Raw genomic sequence first — 17,500 nt, 5'->3', positions numbered from 1 at the left:
ATTGTTATGTGCCGATATGGGGTGAAATGATTGTGAATTGCCGATATATGGTGAAATGATTGTGAAATGTCGCATTGCTGGGGGCCGAAGGGTGGGCAGGGAGACGGATGATTCTTGAAGCGATCATGATTCTTGAAACCATCGTCACCATCACCACCACCTCACCACCACCGACAATCTCATCACCGTCACCAAAACTACCGTCATCAACAACTTATTCACTTCACTCGAACTTTTCTTTCTTTCTTTTCGAGGAAAAAAAAAAGAAAGAAAACAACTATTATCGGACTTGTCCTCTCTGAGGTTTGACGACATTCTGAAAGTGTACAAGTCTTGTCATTGAAGAGCCTACTGACTGATAAAGCACAGAACGAACTGACGTAGAACAACACGTCCTGGTGAACCTAGAACGCTTCCTGGTTTGTCTGTATGTGCTTCTTTTTTTTTTTTTTTTTTCTTTTTTTTTTTTTTCCAAAGTCCCTACTGCTCATTCCTTCAGAAGCCTAGTGTCATTTTTTTTTTTTTTTTTTTTTCTGACAATACGAAGTGGATTGTCTATTCTGCGCGCAAGTCAGCTGATAAAGCACAGAGAATAGGTGGGATTCCTGCACCTTTCCACTCCACACGCCTCTTACCTTTCTGTAATTGATTACTTTTCAATACCTTCCCTACTCTTCTTGTGTCTTAGTCTAATATTTGGAACTTGACATTCCATGCATTCAAAACAAAAAGCTAGTGTTATTTGTCAAAGTCACCGTCACCGATCCCTCAGATTCCGAATCCTTTGGGGCGCCTTTGAAGCTTTGTCAACCACCTTTCTCCAGTCCTCGCGTCTCTCGGCCGCTCTCAGGGTGTCTCTCAGCTCCATGCCTGTCCACTCTCGGATGTTGTCCTCCCATCTCTTCCTTTGTCTGCCTCTTCTTCTTCCTCCCCTCACTGTGCCTTGTAAGATTGTTTTAGCAAGACCAGAGGAGCGTGTGACATGACCAAACCACTTCAGTTTTCGTTGTCTGGCGAGTGTTTGAAGGTCAGCATAGGGATATTTGTCATAGTACAGGGGTGCAAAGGGAACCCTGTCCCAACAAAAATATTCTCTTGACGGATCTTGTTTTGTTTTATTTAAAGGATTCATTGTTTTTCGATCACCTATCCTTTGTTTCTTTGCTTTTTTTTGCTTTTGTTTGTTGTTGCTTTTTTGTTGTTGCTTTTTTTTTTTTTAATGTTCGAACGTTTAATTTCGAGAAGCAAGGCAAAATACAGTGTTCTGATTTCAAAGTCTTGCGCAAAAAAAAAAATATTAAAAAAATTGAACGTCGATAAACGTGAATTTATATCGTGCTCTTTCTTCCATGTATTACTTTGTCATCTTTCCGTTTCCAGGCCACAAAAAGTGTGTAGAAGTTTGTTTACGATCTGAGAGTTGACTGAAAAAAAAAAACCGTGATAATTAACCTCTTGTTTTTAATTGGATACTTTCCTGCTTTGTCCTGATCTTTCCGTTTTTTCTTCTTCAAAAACAACAAACAAAAAGAGAATAATGAAGTGTGGAAGATGACGACCTTTTCCTTACCCTCTTTCCATTCCTCACCCCTTCCACACTTGTGTCCTCCTCTGTGACTGACACTGGTGACTTAACTTCTACTGTGTGGCATTTCATCGATTATCTGACGGGCGCAACAGCTGAGCGGTTAAAGCGTTGGACTTTCAATCTGAGGGACCTGGGTTCGAATCACGGTGACGGCGCCTGGTGGGTAAAGGGTGGAGATTTTTACGATCTCCCAGGTCAACATATGTGCAGACGTGTTAGTGCCTGAACCCCCTTCGTGTGTAAACGCATGCAGAAGATCAAATACGCACGTTAAAGATCCTGTAATCCATGTCAGCGTTCGGTGGGTTATGGAAACAATAACATATCCAGCATGCACACCCCCGAAAACGGAGTATGGCTGCCTACATGGCGGGGTAAAAAAAAAACGGTCATACACGTAAAAGCCCACTCGTGTGCATACGAGTGAACGTGGGAGTTGCAGCCCACGAACAAAGAAGAAGAAGAAGGATCGATTATCTAACTGTCCTCTGTTTAGTATATACTTTGATAAATAAAATTTCCCTGTTCAGTTTGCCACCTGTCGATGTGACTAAAACGTCTGTTGTCCAAGTCTCATAATTATCTATGTGCATTTATCCAGCTTCTGATTACCACCACTTGTAAGATTGAATCGTCAGCCATAAGTTATAAACGTACGTCATTATTCAGCTTTCCAGTATTTATCCGAGGAGCGGACGAGAGCAGAAAAATGCTAATCTATGGGAGATAACGAAAGAAAAAAAAATGCTACGGGAGATAAATATAGAAGAAAAATACCAATGTAAGGGAGATGAATAGAGAAGGGAAATACTAATGTAAGGGAGATGAATAGAGAAGGGAAATACTAATGTAAGGGAGATAAATAGAGAAGGGAAATACTAATGTAAGGGAGATGAATAGAGAAGGACAATACTAATGTAAGGGAGATGAATAGAGAAGGGAAATACTAATGTAAGGGAGATGAATAGAGAAGGACAATACTAATGTAAGGGAGATAAATATAGAAGATAAATACCAATGTACGGGAGATAAATAGAGAAGGGAAATACTAATGTAAGGGAGATGAATAGAGAAGGGAAATACTAATGTAAGGGAGATAAATAGAGAAGGGAAATACTAATGTAAGGGAGATAAATAGAGAAGGGAAATACTAATGTAAGGGAGATAAATAGAGAAGGGAAAACTAATGTAAGGGAGATAAATAGAGAAGGGAAATACTAATGTAAGGGACATGAATAGAGAAGGGAAATACTAATGTACGGGAGATGAATAGAGAAGGGAAATACTAATGTAAGGGAGATGAATAGAGAAGGGAAATACTAATGTAAGGGAGATGAATAGAGAAGGGAAATACTAATGTAAGGGAGATGAATAGAGAAGGGAAATACTAATGTAAGGGAGATGAATAGAGAAGGGAAATACTAATGTAAGGGAGATGAATAGAGAAGGGAAATACTAATGTAAGGGAAATGAATAGAGAAGGACAATACTAATGTACGGGAGATAACGATAAAAAAAAAAAAAATACTTATGTACGGAAGCGGGCCAGAGAAGATAAATACGAATCCACTTCAGACAGGATTAGTACCGATTCGATTTAATTCCTTTTCTCCCTCTCCTCCCCCCCACCACACCTTGAAGACTGGTGTGTGGTATAAACGCGAACGTCAGGCAAGTGTCGTAATGCCACAGAGGCGAAGGAAGGTGCCTCGCGGGGACACAGGTGATTAATTAAAGCTTGGAAGCTGCGAGGCGAAACACCTTCCGTTTAGTACACGTCCCCTTCCTTCTTACCACGTCCAGGTGTTGGTGTTGTTTCACCTCTCACCTGCTGGCTGCTGTGTGGATGGAGGGCAACATGGCGTGTGTTTTCATTCGGGTCCACTTGAAAGGTGATTGGGGAGGGGGTGGGGTGGGGTGGGATGGATTAGAACGAATTACAATGCTTCACCTACCTTCTCCCTTGCCCTTCCCTTTTCCAAACACACACACACACACACACACACACACACACACACACACAAACAAACAAACAAACACACACATTTGCACACACACACAGACAAGCAAGCACGCACACACGCGCGCACACACATATGCACGTAACGCACGCACACGCACGTACGCACACTACAACCATCACCACCAGCGTCTCTTTACTTTCCTTAACTTTACGCAAGTGATTAACTCTCTCCATACGAACGGCGAAAGAGACGACGTTAACAGCGTTTCACGCCAATTACCATCATCAAAATATTGCAAGCGGAAGGCTCTTATACTGAAGAGGTGAATGTTGACAAAGAATACCACAATTCTGACGACGGAAGCTAAAGGTTGGGTCATTCAGACACCCACTGGACATCTGAAGGGTCTGTGTAGAGGAGAAGAGAGGACTGGCCGTACTGAGTGAGTTAACACGAATGTCCTCTCTCTCTCTCTGTTGCTCGCTCGCTGACTACACACACACACACACACACACACACACACACACACACACTACCACCACCATCACCGACGGGTCTCACCACCTTTCTTATCTTTCTACAAGTGATTATAAAAACGAGAGCCTCTTGTCTGTTCCTCTCTACCTGGTCCAGGATTTTTTTTTTTTAAATGTCCCTCTTGACAACTAACCTGAACAGGCACGTACTTGGGAAGGGTATGAAAAAAATTGTTTAAGCATCCTGACGACCACCACCACCACCACCACCCTCACAGATATTGCTATTCTTGCAGTTGGTTAACTCACTCAGTACGGCCAGTCCTCTCTTCTCCTCTACACAGACCCCTCGGATGTCCAGTAGGTGTCTGAATGACCCAACCTTTAGCTTCCGTCGTCAGAATTGTGGTATCTTTATCAACATTCACCTGTTCAGTATAAGAGCCTTCCGCTGGCAATATTTTGATGATGGTAACTGGGGTGAAACGCTGTTAACGTCATCTCTTTCGCCGTTCGTATGGAGAGAGTTAAACTCTCCTCAGTGGTTTTGTTCCTGTTTCGCCGTTTGACTGATTGAAAGTTTATGGTCCACTCGAAGGCTGTTGGGAACTCACATGTTTAGCCACTACTAAACAGGATCTCTGGCAGGATGTCTCGCAATCAATCACTCATTTAAAGCCTTCGCCCCCTTCTTCTTCGTCCTGTCAAACGATTGATCTCCGATTCAATTTATGTTGTTTATAACTCAGGCAGCCGCGAAAGTGAAGTGGTGGTGATGGCCTTGTGGACAAAGCGCCTGACGAGAAAGGGAAGGTCTTGGGGTTCGATTCTCTGCAAGGGGTACAGCAATCCCCCCCCCCCCTCCTGCAATACCTCATGTTAGTGCTGGTCTCTCGGATGAAAACGATGATACCAAGATGCTGTGTGTGCGGCATGCACTTAAGCACACGTAAAAGAACCCATGGTAGCAAGTGAAGTTGTCTCCGGCAAAAGTAATACAATACAATACAATGCGATACGATACAATGCGATACGATACAATACAACACAACACAACCAAATACAATTCAATGCAATGCAATGCAATGCAATACAACACAATAACATAACATTCAATACTATGCAACAGAATGCAATGCAATGCAATTCAATACAATACAATACAATGAATACAATACAATATGATACGATACGATACGAAACGATGCAATAAATACAATACAATGCAATACAACACAATGAATACAATACAATATGATACGATATGATACGAAACGATGCAATACAATACAATACAATACAATACAATACAAAGTAATGCAACGCAACTCAACGCAATGTGATAACAGTCTTGCAGCTGGAAACACGTCTTTGACCAAATTTATATAAGAAAAAAAAAACAATGGACAGAAGAGTCGTGAAGAAACACAACCACCCCACGCCCCTTCCATCCGCTTTCATCGGATCATTATGTTACACTTCAATCTTTCTTTGTTCTGTCGAATAAATCCTCATAGCATCCGTAAGTTTTTTGTTTTGTTTTGTTTTTGCTGTTGTTGTTGTTGTTGTTATTTCAAACGAGGGATTAATGAAAATTAATATCCTGTGTAGTAGGCTATTTTTTTTTTTTTAAGAGCGAGAGCGGGAATCGAACCCAGACACTCACCGGCGGAAACTGTACTGAACACAGGATCGTCTTAACCATTCTACCACCTTCCTCCTTCTTGGGGCCGGTAAAGGGTTGACAGAAAATGAATCTCCTGTGTAGTAGGCTATAAATAAATAGAGAAAATGGCAAGAGCGGGAATCGAAACCAAACACTCACCGACGGAAACTGTACTGAACACATGATCGTCTTAACCATTCTACCACCTTCCTCCTTCTTGGGGCCAGTAAAGGGTTGACAGACTAACAAGTTCTTCCTGGATATTCAGTATTTAGTAGGTGATGCTATTGGTGCATAGTCGGCGTTCTCAGAGCTAACAGAATTACTTGTGAAAACATCCATATACAAGCACGCGCGACCTGAATTCCTCCCCACCCAACAGAACCATCTGCACCGACACCCTGAAAACAGCTGCATCTGACAAGAACGCAGGCGGAGACAGTACAGCAGCAGGTGCGGGTGGATCCACCCTGAAGACCGAGGTCAACGACCTGACTATCTGATACGATCAGGCTGAGAAGAAAAGCAACGTCGTGACGACAATTTGTACCGCGAACATCTGCACCTTGTCTCCGGCGACAATGATTATATTGTATTGCATTGAATCGTATTGTATTGCATCGCAATGTACTGTACTGTATTGCATTGCATTGTATTGCATTGTATTGTATTGTACTATATTGTCACCCCCGAAAACAGAGTATGGCTGCCCACATGTCGGGGTAAAAACGGCCATACACGTAAAAAGCCCACTCGTGTACATACGAGTGAACGTGGGAATTGCAGCCCACGAACGAAGAAGAAGAAGAAAGAAAACTAAGACATCATCCAATTAAAAAGTAAAGAGAACAATAAAAACAGAGTGTCACCCTGTCAAAGAACAACAAAAAAACCGAATATCACCTAATCAAAGAACAACAACATATGAAAACCTTGAAAATCGCCCAATCGAAACACGGAAAGAAAGGAATATATATATATATATATATAAAGAAAGACGTACTCAGATACAGACCTACCACAGACGGCGTCAAACCTCACACCACTGAACAATCCAACAAACGAAGCAGAGACGTGTCAAGCTTCAAGTGCTAATCCCCAACACCACCCCCCCAGGTGAATCTTCCCCACCAAGGAGAGAATGAAACACACACAAAAAAAAGAAAGAAAGAAAGAAAATGAAAAGGATTAGAAAGAAAAGAAGAAGAAGAAGAATGGGAAGGTGGAGAGGAGGGGGGGGGGGGTTCAATAACAGACTCAATCGTCAAGTCTATAGAGAGCAAGTGTCCACACGTATGGTCTCATTGTCCATCAAGAACCTAACTTCTCCTGTTACAAGCACACGTGTGAGTGAGCGGTAAGAAGTCTCTCTCTCTCCTCTCTCTCTCTCTCTCTCTCTCTCTCTCTCTCTCTCTCTCTCTCTCTCTCTGTCTGTCTGTCTGTCTGTCCCTTCTAACTTGTCTCACCTAAACCGTCTGTGGTGGAACAATGGTACCTATATCGTCCTTCAGGAGGTTTTCTTTGGTCGAGTCTGGAGCCCAGACGTACCGATGGCATTTGGTCGATGCCAGTGACACTTCTCGAGTGAGTGAGATGGGGCAGGTTGCGGGGAAGTGTGTAGGGGGTGGGGTGGGGTGGGGTGGGGTGGGAGCAGTGGGGGGGAGGGAGGCGTGTGGAATAAAGGGTGCAGCGGTGTGTGGTGTAAGGGGTGGGGTAAGGGGTGGTGGGGTACTATCAATACAAGAAACGGAGTAGTGGCTGGGGTGGGGTGGGGTGGGGTGGGGTGGGGGACGGAGGGAGAAAAAAAAGAAAGAAAAGAAAAAAAAGAATGGGCTACGCCATAATCGCATTCTTCCTCTTTCTGCCCCCACCCCTACCCCCACCCCCAACCCCCCCATCCTCACCCTAGATTAGTGTGTGACTGGACAGGTAGAACTTACCTGTCAATTTTTTTTTATCATTATTCCAGGGCGTCAACTGACTCTACCACCCACCCAACTCTCTGCCCCCTCCCACTCTTCCAGTTCTCCCCTTTCTTACCCCTACTCCCCCTTTCTCTGTCTGTCTCTGTCTCTCTCTCTCTCTCTCTCTCTCTCTCTCTCTCTCTCTCTCTGTCTCTCTCCAAAACGTTATTTTAAACCCCAAAATGGGATGTACAATCATTAAAATTACCCGTTGTCTTTAAAACTTAAAGCAAGTACACTTGATGAATGAGTGTTGAATCTGTCCCTTTGTTACTTATTTTCTGAATGCTGCTTTACAGTTTCAATTCCAGTTCAAAGGAGGTGTCAAAACGTGCGGTCTGATACATATACGCTACACCACATCTGCTGTTGGACAATGAAAAGGAGCATAATTATCTGGTCGACCACGAAGGTTAAAGTCATGGCTTCGAAGCCACTTTTTGAAACCAAAATCGACGGGCGCAATAGCCGAGTGGTTAAAGCGTTGGACTGTCAGTCTGAGGGTCCCGGGTTCGAATCATGGTGACGGCGCCTGGTGGGTAAAGGGTGGAGATTTTCACGATCTCCCAGGTCAACATATGTGCAGACCTGCAAGTGCCTGAACCCCCTTCGTGTGTATATGCAAGCAGAAAATCAAATACGCACGTTAAAGATCGTGTAATCCATGTCAGCGTTCGGTGGGTTATGGAAACAAGAACATACCCAACATGCACACCCCTGAAAACGGAGTATGGCTGCCTACATGGCGGGGTAAAAACGGTCATACACGTAAAAGCCCACTCGTGTGCATACGAGTGAACGCAGAAGAAGAAGAAACCAAAATAAAAACAGACAAAAACAAAATTCAGCCAATCGCCGTGGCAATGAGATGGCCAATGCCTAGGACTGCCTATGGGCAGGTCTGATCCTCGTTGGCTATGTAGCCAAACATGTATTTATTCATTCATTTGTCAGTCTATCTATCTATCTGTCTGTCTATCTATTTATCTATACTTATTCGTTTATGTTATCATTATTGTTATTCATATATCTATTTTTTTCTGCATTTTATTTTATTTTATTTATTCATCCATGTATCTATTTTATTTTATCATTTCTATTCCATTTCATTACTTTTTAATTTGTTTTTGTTTACTTCTTATTTCATCAATTCATTAATCTAGTCAATTATCTTTTTGTTGTATCTTATTTTACTTCATTTTATTTTCTTTCATTTACCCGCAGGGCCTGACTAAGTGCGTTTTGTTACGCCTATTCAAAAGACGCGTTGGCAGATGTGGTGTAGCGCATATGGATTATTTGTCTGAACGCAGTGACGCCTCCTTGAGTAACTGAGCTGAAATGAACTGAACTGTATAACCAAACCTGCCGCTCAGGATTTATAACACAGCTTGAAAACACCATGAAACCTTGGCTGGGACGTTCTCTGCTCTGAGGTTCTCAGCAGCAAAGAATTTATTGCACGCCAAGCCGCGATTTGAACACATGCAAGGTAGGCCGGGAAAAGGGAGGACGGCTCAAGATGAACTGGTATGGCAGCAACTAGCAGAGAAGCGACTGTATGTATGATAGTCAGTCTTCTTCTTCTTCTTCTTCTTCTTCTGTGTTCATAGGCCGCAACTCACACGTTCATTCGTATGTACACGAGTGGGCTTTTACGTGTATGACCGTTTTTACCCCGCCTTGTAGGCAGCCATACTCCGATTTCGGGCGTGTGCATGTTGGGTATGTTCTTGTTTCCATAACCCACCGAACGCTGACATAGATTACGATATCTTTTTTCGTGCGTATTTGATCTTCTGCTTGCGTATACACACGAAGGGGGCTCAGGCACCAGCAGGTATGCACATATGTTAACTTGGGAGATCGGAAAAACCTCCACCCTTTACCCACCAGGCGCCGTCACCGAGATTCGAACCCGGGACCCTCAGATTGACAGTCCAACGCTTTAACCACTCGGCTATTGCGCCCGTCTGATAGTCAGTCGTGGTCGACAATGACCACCAGAACAGCAGAGGAGGTAAACTGTCTGGGCTAGAACTTGATTATAGTGGAGAGTGTCTTGCTGAAGTAATATTCCCACTCTCTCGACCAAGAGGGTTTTTAGGACAGTCGGTGTTGAGATGGTTCCCAAAGGCCATCTTAGCCCCTAAAGCCGCAGCATTAAGAGCCAGTGCAATTTTGCCTCCTAGTTTGAGAGTCACAGTCCTTCACAAAAGAATAAAGCTGTAAATGATTTCCCATTGCAACGGAGTTTGCTGTTGGCCTAACTGTAAAACAAAAATGTCTATCTATGATATAAGCTCATACATACTGGCAGAGAAGAAACTAGTCGACAGGCAGATGGGGTGACACCAGCAGTCAACTGTCTGAGAAGCGAGGAGAAAGGTATCGAGAGTTTTGACTGGCTCCTGAATCCACCATGTGTACAGGGGCATTTGAAGGAAAGCGTATCGTCCCGAACAAACAGAGAAAATAGCCCAGTCGCGTCAACATCGCAAAAGCAAACAGAACTGAGAAGAGGGGGGGGGGGGGAATGTATGCCAGCATCAGATCCAATACAGCAATCTCTCTCTCTCTCTCTCTCTCACACACACACACACATACACACACAATCTCTCTCTTTCTCTGTCTCTCTCTCTCTTTACACACACACACACAATCTCTCTCTCTCTCTCTCTCTCTCTCTCTCTCTCTCTCTCTCTCTCTCTATATATATATATATATATATATATATATATATATATATATATGGGGGTGTATGTGCACAGACAGAGAGGGGACGATACAATACAATACGATACGATACGATTTATTCTTGAAAAGGACACAGCCCCATTTTGAAGGGAGTAATGATATACAATAATCATTAAACACCAAAACACATGCCAGCCATATGTACATACACGCCATATTTCAACACACCGTCATTTCACAACAAAGAATACCTCTCTTTTTATGGAGAGAGAGAGGGGGGGGGGGGAGGGGTCTTTTTTAAAAAAAAAAAGAATGATAATAGAAAATAAAAACTCCTCACTTTTTAAAGGGGAACGCAAAGGGGCATAGCAGTACATAAAAAGACACGCTTAAGTTTTATTCGTTTTTTTTTTCCCCTACTTTCTTTTTCTTCTTTTCTTTCGTTTATAATTCGTTCATTCTTTTTCCTCCCTAGGGAGTGGGTGTTTAGATAGCGCGTCGCCAGTGGGTTTTTTTTTTTGTTTTTTGTTTTTTTTCATGTGAGAAAAAAAAAGGGGGAGGGTGGCGGGGGGGGGGGGGGGGGGGGGGAGCGGGGTGGACTGAAGCATTCATTCAGTCTATGTGAGCGCCCTAACCCCACTATTTAGTCCGTGGTATTTGTGTGTTTGTTTGTTTGTTTGTTTGTTTGTTTTGCTTTCTTTTGCTATCTCCTGGGTAAGACAGAAATCAGGAAATATTGCTTCTTCTTCTTCTTTAGGAGTAAATATATTCGTAATTTTTTCTCTTTTTTTCTTTTCTTTGTTTTTTTGTCCTTTTTTTTCTTTTTATTTCGTCGTTTTCTTCTTCTTTTATTTCCTCTTTTTTTTTTATTCTATTGTTATTTTGTTATTTGTTGTTTTTTTGTTGTTGTTGTTTTAGATATAAGAACAACGCTTCAAATCATTCTTCTTCTTCTTCTGCATTCGTGGGCTGCAACTCCCACGTTCACTCGCATGTACACGAGTGGGCTTTTACGTGCATGACCGTTTTTACCCCGCCATGTAGGCAGCCATACTCCGCTTTCGGGGGCGTGCATGCTGGGTATGTTCTTGTTTCCATAACCCACCGAACGCTGACATTGCTTACAGGATCTTTAACGTGCGTATTAGATCTTCTGCATGCGTTTACACACGAAGGGGGTTCAGGCACTAAGCAGGTCTGCACATATGTTGACCTGGGAAATCGTAAAAATCTCCACCCTTTACCCACCAGGCGCCGTCACCGTGATTCGAACCCGGGACCCTCAGACTGAAAGTCCAACGCTTTAACCACTCAGCTATTGCGCCCGTCTTCAAATCATTCAAATCATGTATGAGTGTACGGGTGGAACTGGGAAGGGCGATAGCTTACGCTCGCACATCACGTTTTGGGTTGGTTTTTTCTTTCTTTCAAAAATGCACACACACTCACACACGCACACACACACACACACACACACACACACACACACACACACACACACACACACACACACACACACACACACACACACACACACACACACACACACACAACTACACACACACACACACACACACACACACAATTACACACAACTACACACACAACTCACTGGCACAAACCGCACATCAACTTTCATATGACAGTAAAAGTGCAGCGCAGCCATAAGAATAATAATAATATTTCCCCGCACCCCCAACCACTAACCCCCTCCCCCCCACTCCCGCACACACACACACACACACACACACACACACCCTACACTCTCCCCCCTCCCCCACCCCTCACCCCCAAACCCCCACCCCCTGGTCCCTCACCCTTCTCCCTTCGGCACCCTCCTCCCTCCCCCACAGGAAGAACAGGTCTTAACTCTTTCCATACGAACGGCGAAAGAGACGACGTTAACAGCGTTTCACCCCAGTTACCATCATCAAAATATTGCAAGCGGAAGGCTCTTATACTGAAGAGGTGAATGTTGACAAAGAATACCACAATTCTGACGACGGAAGCTAAAAGTTGGGTCATTCAGACACCCACTGGACATCCGAGGGGTCTGTGTTGAGGAGAAGAGAGGACTGGCCGTACTGAGTGAGTTAAAAATGCAAAACGATGAGCGAAGGAACGCCAGATCTGAATAGCCTGTCTGTCTGTCTGTCTGTCCCTGTTTTTGGGGGGTAGGGGGTTTTTGTGTGTGTATGTGGCTTTCTTTTCTTTTCTTTTCTTTTACGTTGTCGTCGTTGTCGTAGTCGTAGTCTTCTTCTTCTTCAATGGTGCGCGTGGAAAATTGTGTAAATCATATCAATGAAGGCCGTAGGTGGATTGCTTGTAAGGTAAGCCACGCGTGTGTAGCATTTTTTTTTTTTTCTCTCTTTCTTTCTTTTTTATGTATTGATGTTATTTTCGTCGTGTGTGTGTGTGTGTGTGTGTGTGTGTGTGTCAGTGTGTGTGTGTGTGTGTGTGTGTGTGTGTGTGTGTGTGTGTGTGTGTGTGTGTGTGTGTGTGTGTGTGTGTGTGAGAATAATTATATTCGTTCTCTTATTTCGTCGTGAGGCGTTGGCGTTCCCATGTTTTATTTTTTTTATAAACATTTCTTCTTCTTTTCTTCTTCTTCTTCTTCTTCTTCTTCTTCTTCTTCTTCTTCTTCTTCTAATCTGGTTTCCACTTTTTCACACACACACACACACACACACACACACACACACACACACACACACACACACACACACACACACACACACACACACACACACACACACACACACAGAGGGAGAGAGAATGTGTGTGTGTATGTGCGTGTGAAAGAGAGAGAGAGAGAGAGAGAGAGAGAGAGAGAGAGAGAGAGAGATGAATATATACATATTTATTTATCTATTTGTTTCTTCATTTGTTTATTTATTTAATTATTTATTTATTCGCTTATTTATTCATTTATTTATTTACATAACATCAAAATGCAATAAAAATCTAATAAGATAAAAAGAAGAAAGAAAGAAAACTAGAATGAAAGTAACAAAGAATGGTAGATATGATACCAAAAAAAAAAGTCACAATACAAAAAAAAAAAAACACAACCAGTGGAGAACTGCCCTGGCCTAAAACCCACCCGCCTCGGAAGCTGGAATCTGATAGTTCGGGGATTGGATCCCACCACACTCGTTAGAAATTTCTTCCCCTCCACTTCTAGACCTTCTAGAGTTGTGGTCTGGACGCTAGTCATTCGGATGAGACGATAAATCAAGACCACGTGTGCAGCATTCACGTATCGCATGTAAAAGAACCAACGACAACCAAAACAAAATATTGTCCCTAGCAAAATTATGTAGAAAATCCTCTTCGATTGTGAAACATATACATGTGCAGACATTTTTTTTTTAAGTGGGGAGGGGGAGGTGGCTGCGGCGGGGGGGGGGGGGGGGGCGCTGCATTGTGGTGACGCGATTTCCCTGGGGAAGAATAGTGCCCGAATTTCACACAAAGAAATATGAAGACAAAAAGTAATGCAATACAATACAACACAATACAATGCAGTTAAAATACAATGCAATGTAACGCAACGCAATATAGTACAATACAATGCAATGCAATGCAACGCAATACAATACAATGCAATGCAACGCAGTACAATGCAATGCAATGCAACGCAATACAATATAATACAATACAATGCAATGCAATGCAATATAATACAATACAATGCAACGCAATGCAACGCAATACAATACAATACAATGCAATGCAACGCAATACAATGCAATGCAATGCAACGCAATACAATACAGTACAATGCAATGCAATACAATACAACACAATTCAGTACAAAACAATACAATACAATACATAAGTAATGGGACATAGACATTGGTAGATAAAGTGTACAACAAACACAAGTAATAGGACATGGTAGATAAAGTGTATAAAAAAAAATATATATATATAATCATAAAAAAAGACAAACACAACACAATCAAACACAAGGCCGAAGCAGGCTAATGTTCCATTACCAATCAAGTCAAAACTATAAAACCCCGCCTGACCTCAGCAAGGAGGGGGGGGGGTAGGGGGGGAGGAGAGAGAGAGCATTATTCGCTAAGGTGTGTTCCAAAGGATTACTACTGAATGGGGTGTAACTCTTAATCCACATACATCTTTACTACTACCTACAATAATCCGCTTACCAAGCAAACAAAAACCCCAAGCGAATGACGCGAACCCTTGGACAGATTTTCTTTTTTTTCTCTCCCCTTCTAACCAACCCCCCCTGATCCACCCACCACACCGCACCTTAACCACTACTCTCCCGCATCCTCCAGTGAAATAAAAAGATGATGATAAAAATAATGATAATTTAAAACAAAAAAAGATTCAGGCGAAGAACGGAAGGAATACAATGGAAAGTTTGGTATGTATCCTGATTTTTTTTTTTTTTTTTTTTTGATTTTTTTAAACAAAACCAAACCAACGTCCACCAAACTACCGGGTAACAGTGTTCATGTTCTGTGGTTCAGATTTGAAAAGGTTTGCTTCTAAATGAAGGGTGGAGGAAGAAAGAGAGAGGGGGACTCCCATCCCCCCATCCCCCCATCCCCACCCCACCCCACCCCGCCCCTCACAGGGAAAGGATGAGATTTGGGGATATGGGAGATCGGAGATGAGTAAGGACGGGGTGGGGGGTGGGGGTGGGGTAGGGGTGGTACTAAGGTTCTTGTCAGTGATCTTCGCCAGTTACTGTTCTTGAAGGTGACGTTAACTCTCTCCATACGAACGGCGAAAGAGACGACGTTAACAGCGTTTCACCCCAGTTACCAACATCAAAATATTACAAGCGGAAGGCTCTTACACCGAAGAGGTGAATGTTGACAAAGAATACCACAATTCTGACGACGGAAGCTAAAGGTTGGGTCATTGAGACACCCACTGGGCATCCGAGGGGTCTGTGTAGAGGAGCAGAGAGGACTGGCCGTACTGAGTGAGTTAACGTGCCCGTGTCACAGAGAACTAACGATTCCCATCCTTTGACTGAACAGAAACCGTTTTCTGATTGTGAAAAAAAAAAAGAAAAAAGAATGAATAGATCAATAAATAAATGAAAACATAATACATAAACAAATAAATATTATGAATAAATGAATAAACAAATGAATATATAAATAATCGGTGATGTTGAAATCGATTCCAAGTATAAAAGAAATAAGATGAAGATAAAAATAAGTTTTTTTGCTGTTTATATATATATATATATATATATATATATATATATATCTGGATCAGAAGGAATCGTAAACCTCTAACATGACGAAATGAAATGTCTGCGCGTCGTAACAAAATATACAACATGCTTTTTTTTTTTTATTGGGTTGCTAGTTTTGTTTGCACACTTGAATGCGCTGATTTACAGGGGATAGATAGACAGACAGACAGATAGAGATAAAGAGATAGATAGATAGATAGAGATAGACAGACAAATAGATAGAGACAGACAGACAGATAGATAGATAGATAGATAGATAGATAGAGATAGACAGATAGATAGCTAGATCAGATAGATAGATAGATAGAGATAAAGAGATAGATAGATAGATAGAGACAGACAGACAGACAGACAAATAGATAGATAGAGATAGACAGACAGACAGATAGATAGATAGATAGATCAGATAGATAGATAGAGACAGACAGACAGACAGACAGATAGATAGATAGATAGATAGATAGTCGTAAAAACGGAAGACATCAAGTTAGAAGCCAGACGGATGTCAGTAGAAACCAAAAAGCAGTGTGCGCGCTGTTTTCTTCAGTTTCCCCGGGTCTGGCATCACTAATGATGCTTATTAATTTATCTACAGTAAACGACAAGTAAAATATATTTTGTTTTTTCAAGATAAGATGCCCCCCAAAGAAAAAAGTTAAGGAGTCGTCAATCAGTTTCAAACTGACCGGCTGCTGAGACTGACCAGAAATGCGTTAGGCTAACAGGGGGTGACTACAATCTCAACATTCTGTTTGAACGACAGAGGGACTGCAACGACGACCGTCACGTGAAAGCGAGAAAGCATAAGGGGAAGAGAGAGAGAGAGGGGGGGTGGGGGGGGTTGCACGCGCGCGTGTTTGTTTTGTTTGTTTGTGTGTGCATGTGTGTGTGTGTGTGTGTGTGTGTGTGTGTGTGTGTGTATGCGTGTGTGTGTGTGTGTGTGTGTGTGTGTATGCGTGTGTGTGTGTGTGTTCATGCGTGTATGTGAGTAGCGTGATGATTGTGTCTACATGTCTCTTTCTCAGCGTGTATGTATACACGCCTGTGTACATGTGTGTATGTGCTTAAGCGTATGTGTGCAAACCTATGTATGTTTGTGTGTGTGTGTGTGTGCGCGCATGCGTGTGTGTATGTATGTATCGGTATGTGTACGCCCGCGCGCACATGCCAATAGCGGCATAAGAATAATATTGTCAACTTTGTTCACAACAGCAACAACAAACAAAACATAAAACAAAAAAACAACGAACAATAATGTGGCCCCAGATTCTTCGAAAGCACTTCGATATACATACATCAGTGATACACACTCACCTCTTGGTAATTTGAATCACTGTCCCAACACAGAACCACCTCACTCACGACGGTAGAACAATTATGACTTCTCCAAAATAATGCCCCGTTATCCACTTACAGAAGTTTGGTTATCACAAGCGATGCGTACGCACGTGGACGTCTTAGAAGAACGACTGAAAAAGACAAGAGTCCAAAGTTGTTGTTGTCAGTGTTGTTGTTGTGTTGATGATGATGATGATGATGATGATGATGATGAAGACGATGTCTTTATGGGAGGTATAATTTACTCTCCTTCGATTACACACCAAACAAAACACCTGGACAACATTCGTGCATGTTTTACTGATACTTGTTACTTTTAAACTTGTCTGTAGCTGCAATTCCGTTACCATCAATTTCAACAGTGATTCTTTTCAATGGAAATATATATATCCTGAGCGAAATCATGAATAAAAGAAATAAATAAACAATTTTTTTTTATAAACACACACACACACACACACACAGAGAGAGAGAGAGAGAGAGAGAGTGGAAAAGTTTTCAGTCAGGTGTAATTTACACACAGAACAACCTACACCTCCTCCCACCCTCACCCCCTACC

At 42.4% G+C, this 17,500-nt stretch overlaps 1 long non-coding RNA gene across 1 annotated transcript in view; it reads right to left on the bottom strand.

The window, feature by feature from the left end:
• LOC143283708 (uncharacterized) overlaps window positions 1-17,500 on the bottom strand; it is a 30,572-nt gene that overhangs the window by 12,411 nt on the left and 661 nt on the right. The window contains exon 2 of the long non-coding RNA XR_013055443.1: window positions 16,918-17,072. This is a non-coding gene — a long non-coding RNA (uncharacterized LOC143283708). The remainder of the gene's footprint in view (window positions 1-16,917; window positions 17,073-17,500) is intronic.

Source organism: Babylonia areolata, chromosome 7 (genome assembly GCF_041734735.1).
Source record: "Babylonia areolata isolate BAREFJ2019XMU chromosome 7, ASM4173473v1, whole genome shotgun sequence".
NCBI classification, from domain to species: domain Eukaryota; kingdom Metazoa; phylum Mollusca; class Gastropoda; order Neogastropoda; family Buccinidae; genus Babylonia; species Babylonia areolata.
Note: the sequence above shows the minus strand (reverse complement) of the source record. Positions and strands in the feature narration are given on the sequence as shown.